The sequence below is a fragment of the Adiantum capillus-veneris genome, chromosome 18 (assembly GCF_014529385.1).
Source record: "Adiantum capillus-veneris isolate H3 chromosome 18, ASM1452938v2, whole genome shotgun sequence".
In the NCBI taxonomy this organism is placed as follows: Eukaryota; Viridiplantae; Streptophyta; class Polypodiopsida; order Polypodiales; family Pteridaceae; genus Adiantum; species Adiantum capillus-veneris.
Genome location: NC_140948.1, coordinates 155,828,117 through 155,842,383, shown reverse-complemented (window position 1 = coordinate 155,842,383; position 14,267 = coordinate 155,828,117).

Here is a 14,267-nt window from a genome sequence, read left to right as displayed (position 1 = left end):
CAAAGGTTACTCAAATGCAGGAAGACAATGCTCAACAATTGCAAAAAAGTACAGTATCACAGTCATATGAGTCGACATCAACAGAAGCAGATGATCAAAGCAAAGCCAATGTAGAAAAAGTTCAACCCACGGACACCGCCACCACAAAATCACTCAATACAAAAATAAATTTTGAGAAGATCAAGTGCAACATTGTTGGTGAGAATAAAGAAAGGCTGTCAAAAGAAGTAAAGCTAGATTTACAGCTAGATAAGAACCTCGTGTATTTTCGCACTTGGAAAAGATGTGGCCATCCACAGCTAGAAGACGCTCCTGAATTTGTGACCATATCAAGAAACAAACGAGCAGAATGCTGGGGAATCATCTCCACCACCATTGAAGTAAGTTCATAGATCATCAAAGCTCAATTCCACGTGATCACAGCAAAAGATATGCCAGACGATATCATAATGGGAATGCAAATGGCCAAGAAGATGTTAGAGATACAGAATTCAAGCATGACGGAGTCATCACGGACATCAAAGAATGAAGACCAAGATTGGTCACCCACGGACGACAGCACAGAGTCCTCAAGCACAGTTCAAATGGAGACTGATATCAAAGCAGATCTTATTGAAATTGATTTATTTCCATCATTCAGAACTTCAAAAGAGCTTAAAGCAAATCAGGCAATAGCAAGTGCAAATCAAACAGTACAAAGAGCAACCACGATACCTATGGAGCAAAAGATTCCACCAAAGCTAGAAGGAATGAAGATTAAAATTGCAGACAAAGGTAAAGCTAAAGTGGAACTTCCACCGGTTAGCAAAGAAGATGTGAAAGAATATGCCTCTACATCAAAGAACCTCATGGATCAGCTTCTTCAAGAAAGTCAGGCTTTCAAAACTTCAAGTCAATTGCTGACCCAACTAAAATCTCTAAGGAGACTCCAAGCAAATCAAAGATATATCAGCCAAAGTACTCAAGAAAGCAAACGAAAGTCAAGGAAATGTTTGTTCCGAGAAATTTAGTCAAAGTCAATGATCCGGTTTGGATTGAGGACGAGAAATCAACACAAAAAGACAAACACATGGGATGGATAGCATCATAATGGAGCTTAAAGGAACAGGAGTACTATGGAGGTAACAAACAGATATGGGTGCCAAAACCACAGGTTAGAGCATATGAAGTAACTTAAAGTCCCTCCCAAGAAAGAACGCCCACAAGGTATCAACCTCGAAAATATCCTAGGATACCTAAGAAGCAGGTATGCAACATAACAACATTGAATGATGCTAAAGTCTACCACAACTCACAACAGGATACAAAACAAAGATGGATCTCAAAGAATGTTCTTCTTGGACGAGGATTCTACACAGGGTAAATGTAATGGAATTTGCCTATTCAATTTGAGAGTAGCAGAATTTAATGAGAGTACTTTCAAGAAATGATTTTGTGAGCATAGCGGGTTGACATAATTGAAGATAGCAACATAATCATAGCAATTAGTTAACTTGGCATAGACAATACTTTTGCAAGAGAGAGAATTTAGAGAACATGACAACAGTTGAGGACCGGATTTATGTGGAGCCGGTCCCCCCTCCAATAGGCATTTGTATTATGATTTCTCCCATAAAGAGAGACTTGTTACAATACATTCTTTGTGTTCCTTGTGACCTAGGTGAAGCAATGAAGATGGAAAGCTTCATGCATCACCATCATAGCATAACCTAAACTTGAAGAAAGCTTTAACTATACCAAGCCTCAGTCCCAGAACCTCAAACACCTTCGAAGGTGGAGAGAGCTAGTAGGGAATGCGGGTAGGGAAGAGGAAGAAGAAACATTTCATACGAGAAAGAGCTAGTTCCTCACTTATCATAACTCTTGTGCTAGCATACATAATAGCATAGTAATGAAGAAGAAATAGATGGCAAGCTCAAGCATTGAAGCATGGCTCTTGGATGGATTTGCACTCCATAGCCAAGAGTGTTGGTGTAGGCTCTCAACCACTACTTGCTTGGAGAAAGAGAGGGAGCTCTTGCACTTTGCATAGTACACAATGAGAGTGTTTGTGAGTGTGTGTGGGTGAGTATACCCCCTAAGCACGCCCCTAGCTTGCCTGGGTCGACCCCCCCTTATAGCTCATGCTTGAAGCTCATTGGACCCCTCCAGGCCTAGCCAATCATAAGCAGGAGCCATTACAAGCAACAGGGATAGCCTTAGGACAAGTGTCCCCCTTTCCCCTTTGAGAGAGAGGACTTGATAAATGCAAAATCAATTAATTAAATATAATTTATTATCATTGGACCCCTTGGGTGGCCAACCAATAGGTTTCAGGCACACCATGAGGGCAACATGAGGAGGAACTTGACAAGTGTCCTTGCTGCCTCTTCAAGCTGGGGCTTCCCTTGTGTGTGTGTGTGTGTGTGTGTTCTCTCTCATCCCCCCCCCCCTTGTAGGCTCGCCCCCCTCCTTGTAGGGATCTTTTTTACTTTGGATGAGCAAGCCCCTTAGTCATCAAGCATGACTAAGCACTTGAAGTAGGGGGTGTTCCCACAAGTATCTCAGGCAAGCTTCTCAAGGCACCTCAAGCACCTTAATCATGCACCAAGTCAAGCACCTCAAGAATCTTAATCAAGCACCTCAAGCATGACAAGAACCTCAAGCACGACAAGCACCTCGAGTTTGGGCCGGGTTCCCACCTCAAGCTCAGCCTTAGGTTACCTAAGGTCAAAGGACTTTTACACACATTATTGGAGGTCTTCAATGAAGCTAACCCTAAGGTCTTATGCTCCATTGGTTAGCCTTGCTCTTGATAGACCATCTCCCATTTGGGACCCTTTACTATTGGCCCCGTGTTGAGATAGATCTATAAGCACATGTCTATATCTTAACACTTGTTCCCGTTTATTCTCCCACATTAAGTGATCAATTTAATATGAGAAAATCATTTGGGTTGGTTAGATATTAGATTTTATGACATTACCTCTCTCTTGAAATCATAGTCGTCCTCGACTATGAGGTAGAAGAGATAAAGCCTTAGTCATTAGTCAATCGTACTTAGCGGGTAGAGGATTCCTTTTTTACCCTACGACATCTTTCCAAGATGGATGACTAATCCATTTGGTGCTTGGGAGACATAGCTGCCGCAAGCATGTCTGCTCTTTAGTCCATTTCATTCTCCCAAAGTAGAGTGACAAATTCTACTTGGTGTTTGAGAGACGTCGTCATCACAAACATGATTCTAAGCATGCATACTAGTTAAATTTGTGCACAATTAAAAAGAGGACTAGTCTTATAAGACAAAAACATGAGTCATTTAAAAGAAATTTGTACATTTGCTTACTCTAATGTAGCATTGTAAGCATTGACAAGGTTCATACTATCCTTAAGTTGTACTGCTTGCATCCATCTATCATCTTCAAAAGGATAATTTTTTGTTGGGGTATAGGTGCATGTGCCTTGCCCGGCCGCCCAGAGTCTGGGCGCCCACTGACTTGTATACCTTATACATAGCATAAGTGTATAGGGGGCTACTCACTCTTTGAGTCTCCCCACCCACATCGTGTGTGTCTCTCCTTCTCTCTCTCTCACTCTCCGTTTGTGGTGCTCCCCGATCCCCTTCAATTGGTATCAGAGCTATGGTGACCGCGGAGAGCACGGTGGTTTTGAGAGCTTCGAGGCGATAGCTCGCTCGCTCTCGACGGTGGAGTTCGATCGCGGAGTTTCACGGAGAGCGATTTTAGCTTGAGGAGCATTGTCTTTGGAGCTTAGGAGCTTGGTGTGGTCAAGCTTGGTCGAGGAGGTGGTTGCGGCTTCCTTGGTGAGAGGAGCTTTTGAGCTCAGTGGAGCTCGTTAGAGAAGTGCTCGGCGGAGGAGAGCTTGACATTCGAGTGCTTGGATGTTGTTGTGGCAAATCTCTTGCATTGGAGCTTGCATTGAGAGGACATTGCATCACGTAGAGTGGAGCAGGAGCAGGTTCAAGACTGTGTGCAGCTCGTTTTTGCCATTTTCGGGCTCTAAAACGCAGTTTTTTGCGTAGCTTCGTCATACAGAGTCAGATCTACATGATCCAAGAGTTAAGGTCAGGGTTTTGGCACGCTCCGGGCACGATGGTGATGTCTATTTGCTGAAATTATGCTTTTAATTACAGCAGGTACAGCAACAGGTTTATTTGTGCACTTTCGGGTCCCAAAAACACTGTTTTTGGTATATCTCACACACACGGAGTATTTTCTGCAGCAACCAGCAAATTCATAGGTGTACACAGGTTTTTGGATATGCATTTGTCCAGAGAACCACTCATGCGAGAGTGAGCTATGTTGCCATGGTCTTGGCGGTTTATGTATGCCATATATGGATTTGTGTATTTGTTTATGGCTGAGATTATTTGAGATTTGGCTCAATTTATAGAAGAAACTCTGTTGGATTTTATCCAGGTTCTCGCCATAGCTTCTACGTATCCGTAGGTTGCTCTTTGACAGTTTAGTGGTTGAGTTTACTCCCACTTTGACAGGTGATTTTCAGTCATCATTTGGTTGGAGTTTGGAATCACTTGTGTATGCCCTTGTGTGCCGTATTTCGCATTGCGCATAGCGACAGATCTTGCAAGGTTTTGCGAAATGTTGCTATAGTTATCTGGCAGACATTTGGTCATCGATTGAAAGGTATTTTGGCAGCAATCATCACTCACATGTATGTCATTTGAGGTGCCGTTGAGTGGTACTCCGGCAAGAGCAGGTATGCTCATATGTATGACTTTGTGAGGTGATTCCAGTCGAGTTTATTCCCGGATTGGCCATTGTGGCATATATTATTGTCTCTTTGAGGTTTATTGTTGAGATTTTGCTCCAGTTACAAAGGAGACTCTTCCAAATATTTGTCAGATATTTATGCGCGATTGAGTCATATTGACTTGTGATTTTGTGCAAGGTTTTGCACGGTTATTGGTGCAACTTTGCATCAGGTTTTGAGCCATATTTGCAGACTTTTGTTGATGCGATTCGAGCCAGTTTAGGGCTGATTTGGTTGACATTTGCTACTCATTGTTGGTTGCTCTTTTGCGAGCATTATGGCTGATTTTTCATTTGACTTCCAGCGTTATGGTCTGACATAGTTTGATGGTGCAGATTTTGTTGCTTGGAAGGAGCATATGCTTGTTGCATTGGCGGATTTGGGGCAGGATAAACCCTTGCGTTGTTTATCGGCGAAGCCCAAGTCTATGCGTGATGATGATTGGTAGGATCTTGATGAGTTAGCCATGTCTACGATTTGTTTACATCTGGTTGAGTCTGTTTACTGGCAGGTCTCGAGGGAGACTACAACTCATGCTTTATGGCAGAGTTTACATGCTATGTACGCGACATCCATGTCTACAGGGAAGTCTAGTCCCACTTCTATGTCCATGGGAGAGATTGATCCCACACGCAAGTCTCGACGGCATAGAGACTTGACATGTTGGCATTGTGGACATAGAGGGCACATTAGGCGTCGATGTTTCAGGCGTTTGAGACAACGGAGGTGACAGATGTGTGATGCAGATTTGGGCATGACAGATGCTAGTGAGATCAGTATGGTGGTTATTGAGTATGCTTGTGATGGCGATGTCACATTTACATCTAGCTTGTCTTCAGACGATCTTATGTCTATGGATTGCATATCGGATTGCACATTGTCTTCACATTGGTTACTAGATTCAGATACTACTTTCCATGTCACGTCGCATCGTGAGTGGTTTAGCACGTTTTCTAGTGGGAGACTTGATTGTGTGCACATGGCTGATGGTTTTTTGTATGACATTGAGGGTGCAGGAGACGTATGTTTGTCCTTGCCCAGTGGTATGAGATTTACCCTACGTCATGTGCGTTATGTGCCAGATCTGAGACGGGATTTGATCTCAGTGAGACAGTTACGGGATAGTGGATGTCAGATTTCACTACGAGAGCGAGATTTTGTGATGCATTTGGGTTCGCTATGATTGCGAGAGGTGCCAGGAGTGGTACAGGTTACCCATTGCATGTGGATCACGAGAGAGACGGTGTTGTCTCTGTGATCATGCAGCCAGGTAGAGAGCGAGAGAGCAGGCGAGTCTCTTTTGCTCATGGGTTGCAGGGTACTTTGCATGGAGTGCAGAGTAGCGAGCTCGTTGTGCACACAGTTGGGGCACGACTTGAGCAGTCACGCAGAGAGGTGATAGAGTCGGACATGCATGCTTTGCTAGTGACTGAGCAAAGCAGAGAGTCAGTTGTGCAAGATACTTCTATGCAGGATAGACAGGCAGAGCGGTCTTGCTCTAGTGAGTCACGACAGGAGGACGTTGTGCAAGAGTTTATGCATACGGAGTTAGAGCATGAGAGCTCTAGTGAGTCACAGCAGATTGAGTGGTCATGTTTACAGTGGATGATTGCAGAGGAGGCTGAGATGTCAGCGATTATGCAGTCATTCCTTTCTATGCTCGACAGTGATCATGGGGATATAGTTGTGCAGGATATGTCTTCCAGCAGACACCTAGAGCAGCTGGTTTGCTCTGAGGTTGCACGACAGGGTGATGCGTCTTTTGAGGACAGTCAGGAGATGCATGTGGCTGACATGCCTTGTAAGTCAAAGATGCCTATTGCCAGGGATATATATGTTGATGCATGCTCCGTAGAGCTAGCAAGGCCCGCTAGCATTGCATCGGCATTCGGTGGTCTCATGTATGAGATGTTGATCTTGAGACCGGATATCGCAGCTGCAGTGGGAGCATTTGCAGTTGGGGTTGTCAGTCGTTTGTTGACTGATGATGGGATAGTGCACGAGGGAGATATGCAGGTATTGCGTACATACTTGCAGTACGTGTGCGGTACGTCTGGTGGTGTATGGACTTACACGGGAGCAGGACAGCCGGATGCACACGATCACAGCAAGCCAGTGGGCATCGGTTGAGAGCGGTTTTCTCTCACCTTTTGTAGTCTTTAGACTAGGTTCTCTTGCTTAAAGGCACAGTCGCCTTTAAGTGGGAGGTTGTTGGGGTATAGGTGCCTGTGCCTTGCTCGGCCGCCCAGAGTCTGGGCGCCCACTAACTTGTATACCTTATACATAGCATAAGTGTATAGGGGGCTGCTCACTCTTTGAGTCTCCCCACCCACATCGTGTGTGTCTCTCCTTCTCTCTCTCTCACTCTCCGTCTGTGGTGCTCCCCGATCCCCTTCATTTTTGAACTTAATAAGATACCGTCGGATTATCTTACCATGTCGTAGTACCTTGTCTTCATGCCGAAGGACAGCTTCAGGTTGTAGCACCTCTTCTTGGTCTTCAACTTTGGGAGGGTCTTCAATAATTGGTTCAGTTGGTGGCTCTCCTTTGTAGGGCTTAAGTAGGCTTACATGAAAGGCATTGTGTATAAGCCAATGGTTGGGCAACTGGAGTTGATAAGCCGTCTCATTGATGGGCTTCAAGATTTGGAAAGGACCATAGTATCTTTTTGCTAATTTAGCATAATACTTTTGATGGCCCGTAGGATTTTTGCCCGTCGTTTGCCTTAATCGAGCCTTAGGAAACTTGAGTAAGACCCAATCATTTTCTTTGAACATTAAGGCTCTTCTGTGCTTATCAGTAGCAGCTTTTTGCCTTTGTTGAGAGATGGCTATAGCCTCCCTAATCTTTTGAAAAGATTCTTGTAGGTCACGACTATACTCATCGGCGGCGAAGATCTTCCCATGTACTTTGAGTAGCAAGGGACTTTTAGGTCTTCCCTCTATGATCTCGAAAGGTGCTTTCCCCGTAGAAGTATGGACAGTATTATTGTAGGCATACTCTACTAGAGGTAAATACTTTTCCCATTGTGAGCGTTGATCTACTTCGGTAACATAAGTCTTGAGTAGATGGAGTATCGTAAGATTGGCTATCTCACTTTGGCCATCCGTTTGTGGGTGATAGGCCGAAGAGAAATTCAATCTTGTTCCTAGATTTTCAAAGAGACCTTTCCAGAAATTACTGGTCATTCTAGGATCTCTATCTGACACGATGGATGTGGGTAATCCATGGTGCTTGAAAATCTGAGATATGAGAAGAGTTGCCATTTGATGTGCCTTAATAGTCTTTTTGACAGGAATAAAATGTGCTTGCTTGCTAAACCTGTCGACTATTGTCCATATTCCTGTATTCCCATAGATAGACTTGGGTAATCCAAAGATGAAATCCATGGATATCTCCCATGGTGAATTTGGAATAGGCAATGGCTGGAGTAATCCAGGTTGCTTCCCTCTATCATACTTGGTCTTTTGGCATACTACACATTCTGAAACATACTCTTGTATGTCCACTTTCATGGTAGGCCAATAGAAATACGTCTCTACTCCTCGGAGAGTAGGTTGAATACCTCTATGCCCAGCATATGGAGGAGCATGGGATTCATACATAACCTTCTCATGAAGGGAATGGGTAACATATAGCCTATTGCCGTGGAGAAGATAACCATCCTTCAAGGTGAATGGTTCCTCTTTCTTCCCCAAAGCAAGGGCTGACATTATGTCTCTAAAGTCAGGGTCAGTAGCATACTCATCTATCATAGAGGATAGATCATTGTGAGTAGCTATAGACACCACATTAACTTTTGGTCGTCGTGAAAGTGCATCGGCAACTTGATTGTGCTTACCAGCTATGTGAGCAATATGGAAATTAAATTGCGAAAGAAAATTTGCCCACCTCATTTGTTTGTCGGAAAGCTTGGTTTGCGTCATGAAATACTTGAGACTTTGGTGGTCGGTTCGTAGGATAAATGGAGTCCCCAATAGGTAGTGCTTCCATGTGTCTAGGGCATGTAGAACAGCTAAAAGCTCTTTCTCATAAATTCCCAAGACTCGTTCATCACTATTGAGCCTTCGGATCTCATATGCTATGGCATGCCCTTCTTGAAGCAAAACCGCTCCAAGGCAATCACCAAAGGCATCACATTGGACCTCAAATGGCTTTGAGAGATCCGGAAGCACGAGGACTGGTTGGGAAGTAAGCTTCTCTTTGAGTTTTTCAAAAGCATTTTGCTCCTTAGCAGTCCATACAAACTTAACGTTCTTCTTTGTTAAGTCGTGTAGTGGTCCTGCTACTTGAGAGAATTTTGCTATGAAGCGTCTATAGTATGCACACATACCAATAAAGCTTCTTAGCTCATGTAGATTCCTTGGGTTAGGCCATGATTTTATTACCTCTTACTTTGATGGATCCATACGAATACCATCGTGAGAGATAATATGACCTAGATATTGAATCTCTTGAAGGAAGAATTCACTTTTCTTTTGGTTGAAGAAAAGTTTGTTCTCCCTCAAGGCTTGAAAAATCACTTGGAGATGTTGCTTATGTTCCTCCAAAGACTTGGAGTAGATGATGATATCATCAAAGAACACTCCAGTGAATTTACGATATGGTCTAAAAATTTTCTCCATGAGACGATTGAAAGTAGCTGGTGCATTAGTCAAGCCAAAAGGCATGACTAGATATTCATAAAGACCAAATGTTGTGCGCTTCATTGATTTATCAAAAGAAAGAGTATTTACAAGTGGAATAGTGCGACCACGCTCACTAGCATCTATATACATGTTCTTTCCCCGGTAGGTGAAGTAAATTCTCCTTTCAGGGAACTTCATGTTGGCAGCCATGCGATCAAACCATGGTGCCCCTAGGATAACATCCTGATGTTGGAGAGGAGAGATGAAGAAGTCTTCTTTGTCGACATAGCTTTGGACATGAAGCCTCAAGTTCCCAATCAAGGGAGTAACAGAGGCTTGTTGTCCCTTGAAAGTTGCATCAGCTGTTACTATATCTCCCATCTCAAAAGCTTGAATGCCCAACTTGGTGGCCAACTCTATTGATATGAAGTTGAGAGTAGAGCTTGGGTCAAACAACATGAAGACATCATGCTCTCTTACCTTTCCCCACGCATAGGAAAGTGATGATCCTTTGCAATGAGCATCCTCTTTTGGAGCTTCGATGGTGAAAGCCCTAGGAGTCTCATTGCGAGTATTCTTCTTGGGGCAAGAACAATAGCCATGTCCTTGCTCCCCACACATGAAACACTTATGGTCCTTGAGAAAAGCTTCAAGCTCTTCAGGAGAGAGTTTTTTTTTACCTTTGTAAACTCCCTTCTCCTTGGACCGATTGTTGTTGTTGTTATTGTTGTTGTTGGAAGTGCCTTGGGAATTATTTTGAGCATTGGATTATTAAGTCCAAAGCTCCCGAGGTGTGCACCATCCCCCACATAGTGGGCTTAACAAAACCGATATTAGATCCCAGTTCCACTTACTCTATTATAATTAACAACATAAACCATTTATAGGCTACTTAAGGACCTCTCTTCTTAAGCAAGAAAAGAGAAACCAAATACTCTGATACCAATGTAATGGAATTTGCCTATTCAATTTGAGAGTAGCGGAATTTAATGAGAGTACTTTCAAGAAATGATTTTGTGAGCATAGCGGGTTGACATAAGTGAAGATAGCAACATAATCATAGAAATTACTTAACTTGGCATAGACAATACTTTTGCAAGAGAGAGAATTTAGAGAACATGACAACACTTGAGGAGTGGATTTATGTGTAGCCGGTCCCCCCTCCAATAGGCATTTGTATTATGATTTCTCCCATAAAGAGAGACTTGTTACAATACATTCTTTGTGTTCCTTGTGACCTAGGTGAAGCAATGAAGATGGAAAGCTTCATGCATCACCATCATAGCATAACCTAAACTTGAAGAAATCTTTAACTATACCAAGCCTCAGTCCCAAGACCTCAAACACCTTCGAAGGTGGAGAGAGCTAGTAGGGAATGAGGGTAGGGAAGAGGCAGAAGAAACATTTCATACGAGAAAGAGCTAGTTGCTCACTTATCATAACTCTTGTGCTAGCATACATAATAGCATAGTAATGAAGAAGAAATAGATGGCAAGCTCAAGCATTGAAGCATGGCTCTTGGATGGATTTGCACTCCATAGCCAAGAGTGTTGGTGTAGGCTCTCAACCACTACTTGCTTGGAGAAAGAGAGGGAGCTCTTGCACTTTGCATAGTACACAATGAGAGTGTTTGTGAGTGTGTGTGGGTGAGTATACCCCCTAAGCACCCCCCTCGCTTGCTTGGGTCGACCCCCCCTTGTAGCTCATGCTTGAAGCTCATTGGACTCCTCCAGGCCTAACCAATCACAAGCAGGAGCCATTACAAGCAATAGGGATAGCCTTGGGACAAGTGTCCCCCTTTCCCCTTTGAGAGAGAGGACTTGATAAATGCAAAATCAATTAATTAAATTATCCTTTATTATCCCCAATAGGTTTCAGGCACACCATGAGGGCAACATGAGGAGGAACTTGACAAGTGTCCTTGCTGCCTCTTCAAGCTGGGGCTTCCCTTGTGTGTGTGTGTGTGTGTGTGTTTTCTCTCTCATCCCCCCCCCTTGTAGGCTCGCCCCCCTCCTTGTAGGGATCGTTTTGACTTTGGATGAGCAAGCCCCTTAGTCATCAAGCATGACTAAGCACTTGAAGTAGGGGGTGTTCCCACAAGCATCTCAGGAAAGCTTCTCAAGGCACTTCAAGCACCTTAATCATGCACCAAGTCAAGCACCTCAAGCATGGAGCCAATCAAGCACCTCAAGCATCTTAATCAAGCACCTCAAGCATGACAAGCACCTCAAGCAGGACAAGCACCTCAAGCACGACAAGCACCTCGAGTTTGGGCCGGGTTCCCACCTCAAGCTCAGCCCTAGGTTACCTAAGGTCAAAGGAGTTTTACACACATTATTGGAGGTCTTCAATGAAGCTAACCCTAAGGTCTTATGCTCCATTGGTTAGCCTTGCTCTTGATAGACCATCTCCCATTTGGGCCCCTTTACTATTGGCCCCGTGTTGAGATAGATCTATAAGCACATATCTATATCTTAACACTTGTTCCCCTTTATTCTCCCACATTAAATGATGAATTTAATATGAGAAAATCATTTGGGTTGGTTATATACGAGATTTTATGACACTACATCTTCAATAGAAATCACATAGCCTCTGTGTAGCTTTTCTTGTAATCCTTCATGGTATCAGAGCCAGTTATTGTCAAGTCTCAATTGCTTGAAGATTTGCGACATTGAGATCGCCTCTTCAATAAGCAAGTTGATGGTGCTCAAGAGAAAGCTATGACAGTTTGTTTACCTCTGTCGGAGTAGCTCTCTCATGCCTTGGAGGTTAAGAGACACTATTTTCAATAGTGCACCACTAATGGATTTAGTTAAGCATCAGCGATGGCTTTAATTTTCCATAATAAAGTTGTTGTTGTCATCAAGCTCTCATGCTAAAGCTCTTATCTCTTCCAATTGGGTGCCCTGGATAGAGGAGGCGGTTCTACTTCCACCACTGTTAACTGAGTCAACGTCAGTTAACAGAAGTTGCTAAAGACTGAAGACGTACGGATGCACATCGAAGATCAAAGTGAAGAAGCAGTAAAGATTGGAGTTACACATTTTCCACATTTTTCAAAAATGGTCACGAATTGTAAATTCCCGATTTATTTCAAGCCCTTGTCATATTTTAATGTGTTACGGGCTCGGAGTTCCAAGTTGTAATGAACAGGTCAGTTACTGTACCTAGGTTGCAGATACAATAAGTGTGGAGTCTCAAAGGTCTTGGGCGCCGAACATTACACATTTTAGACCTTGGCTAAGGTATAAAAGCCAACTTTGTAAAGCTTTTATTAAGTTTTTTGGATAAGAAATACACAGCGTGAGCTAACGGCGCTCACATCTCTCCTTCTCGCGCTTCCTACTCTCTCTCCAGTTGTCACATTGCGAATGCGTTTGTTGCATTGCAACCGCAGGTAAGAGCTCTATGCATTGATGTAAGCCATTCACAGTATTTCGTAGCTTTTGGCGTCGCCGATCCGCAACCTAATTTCATCATAACTAGGAATTTACACTTTTAAAATGAAAACTAAGCATAGGCGGGGTATTCGGGCATCATTGCTAAGCATTCGATGCATTATGGGTCGAAAACGACTAGGTAAAAAATCCACTGCTGTTAATAATCGCGATTTTGGAACTTAACCTAAAGTGGGGTTTGAGGCTATAGGCATGTGTGCTTAGGTCTTATAAACTTTTCCTAGAAATTTTGTTACGTTTGGATGTCATTTGATGCTGTAACAGATATGATTTGCTTGTCGATGAGTGATTGGCTTTTAGTGATTTTAGTCACTTGAGTGTAGCCTGTGTTCGATGTGACTTGTTAGTTGTTTTCCTCTTGTAGCCTCTATGCACTAGTCGAGTCAGCTTCGTCCCATGGTTTGAAAAATTAATCGTGGTTCTCACTAATACTACAATAAGATAGGATGGTGAGGTTAGACATGCGTCCCACATTTGGCGCCGCTGCCGGAGACGAATAGACCTAAAGTAGGGAAAACACGAGCGTCTTGTGTAATTGTCCATTAACTTCCTCTAGGTTCACCTAGAGTAAAACTTTCTTTTTAGAAACCGCATAGCTTAAGATTGTCGTCTTTTGCTGTGTAGAGGTAGCTTGAAAGTAATCGTACTTGCTGAGTGCCTTTAGGATTTTAGGATTGTAGATTTAGATTAGGATTTGGAGAATGATTGAAAGGCGAGACAAGTCTTAATATCAAGGCTCTGAAAAACCGTAAAAACAAGAAAACGAGTGTTTGTGGACACTTTCCACAACCCCATTGCATGAGAACCTAGGAGTAGGGTAAGTAGGATCCGAGGTGGATTTCACAATATTGCTCACTCCAAATGATCATCTGTGAGTTGTTTGTGTGAAGTTGCAGAGTTTTGGGTCTACGGCTAGAAATAGCACGAAAAGACTCCAAACCACTCAATCCAACTGGAGAGTAAGCCTAAAAGTTGTATAAACCACTGGGTAAGCTCAAGGACACTTTGAGGTAAAATTTTTAAAAGTTTGCCAAAACTCAGATTATTTACTTTTTCTTGATATTTTAGGTCAAATTAAGTTTTGACTTCATTTATAGGCTCAAAATAGATCATGAAAAGATTGTCCAGTAAAAAAGTTCAAAAAAGTGTTAGTTTTGGGCCAAAAGTTATTAGTTGCGATTATTAACTTTCAGTTGAGATTTGTTCATACCATTCACTCCTTGCATGTATACAAACAATTTTTGTAAAGGCCCAAAAGATTTGGATCACCAAACTGGCAAAAAATGGGTAAAAACTAAAGTTTGTACTGACTTTTTGAGTCTTGAGTGTAAATTGAGAAAAAAATTGTCCAAACTTGATGAAACTTGATTCATAGGCTTATATTGATGTGATAAACATGTGTATA